The sequence below is a fragment of the Tympanuchus pallidicinctus genome, unplaced genomic scaffold (assembly GCF_026119805.1).
Source record: "Tympanuchus pallidicinctus isolate F22 unplaced genomic scaffold, pur_lepc_1.0 scaffold5, whole genome shotgun sequence".
Classification (NCBI taxonomy): domain Eukaryota; kingdom Metazoa; phylum Chordata; class Aves; order Galliformes; family Phasianidae; genus Tympanuchus; species Tympanuchus pallidicinctus.
In genome coordinates this window covers 57,625,770-57,626,935 of record NW_026294769.1, presented here as the reverse complement: position 1 = coordinate 57,626,935, position 1,166 = coordinate 57,625,770, and the positions used below count along the sequence as shown (strand labels likewise).

The 1,166-nt window shown below is 63.6% G+C and overlaps 1 protein-coding gene across 2 annotated transcripts in view; it reads right to left on the bottom strand.

Annotated features, from left to right (window-relative positions):
• Positions 1-176, bottom strand: part of ZFPM2 (zinc finger protein, FOG family member 2) — a 304,584-nt gene extending 304,408 nt beyond the window's left edge. For both annotated transcript variants that reach the window (XM_052703760.1, XM_052703761.1), the window contains exon 1: positions 1-176. This exon is cut by the window's left edge and continues 246 nt beyond it. The gene's annotated coding sequence lies outside the window, so the exon portion shown is untranslated.
• Between the last annotated feature and the right edge of the window lie 990 nt (positions 177-1,166).

Below are 1,166 nucleotides of genomic sequence, written 5' to 3'. Positions count from 1 at the left end.
GAGCGGCGGAGAGAGCGGAGGGAGGGGGGAAGGAGCGAGGGAGGGAGGGAGAGGAGGAAGGAAGGAAGGAGGGAGAGAGGGAGGGAGGGGAGAGCCGGCTCCTCGCTCTCTCTCTCCCTCTCTCGCCCGCTCTCTGCCGTTGCCGCGCCGCCTCCGCTCCCCACGCCGCGCTCCGCTCCGACTGACGGGCGGCGGGAGGTGGCGGCGAGGGAGGGGGCGAGGGAGGGGCTTTCCGGGACGGGGGGGGGCGGAATGAGGGGGTTTGTCCGTCAGCCCTGACGGGCAGCGGCTGCTCCCGGAGACGGGTCCGCGTGCGGTTCGTCTCAAGCCTCCGGGCGCGGGAGGCTTCGGATGTCCCGGCGCTGTCGAGACTGTGGGCTGTAACTTTCCGGTGAGGGAACGACGGAAGAAACTCCGTCACAGCCGCGCAGCCTTCACGGGGCGTCCGCAGAGCCGGGTGCTTCGCGCCCCGCAGCGCTGCCCGTCGGAAGGGCAGATGCTTTCTTCCATCCCCCGGGCCGGCGCTGCGGAGGCGCGCAGGGTACGAGGCAGGGCGGAGAGAGCTGAGTTCTCCGCCATCCCGCGGCTCTACCACAGGGCGCGAGTCCCGCCGCCGCCTCGCAGGTGTCGGCAGCGCTGAGGGCAGCGCTACGGCGGGCAGGGCGGGCTGCGCCTCAGCGCCGGGTGCGGGGCCGCCGCCAGCGCAGTGCGCGGGGCGCCTACGGCGGTGTCCCCCGGTGGGAGGTCAGCTCCGTGACCTGCCCGCTCACCGCGGGTGCCTGCTGTGGAGCCTCGTGGCGCCGAGCGTTGAGTTTCCCCTATGGTGGTTCACTTTTTGACTTTCGGGTGAAGAATGGAGATAAAACAACTGTCAACCTGGTCTTCGATTTGTTTTGCCCTTGTGAACAGAGGTACTAAAAACTAACGTCTGACACTTCTATCACTTATTAGGTGTCTTGTGTTTTTAGGACGAACTTTCTCTTGACCACGCTGCTTTAGTGACCTAGTTCACCCAATTCCAACACACATGTGTACAAACAGCCCATGCTTTCCTTACCTCACTGTTCCACTCAGCATTGCACACATTACCAGATTCTTGGTGTTGTCAAAAATTAACTTTGCAAAAATCTCGGGAAAAAATCAACCTGATTTCACTTCTGGGAAAA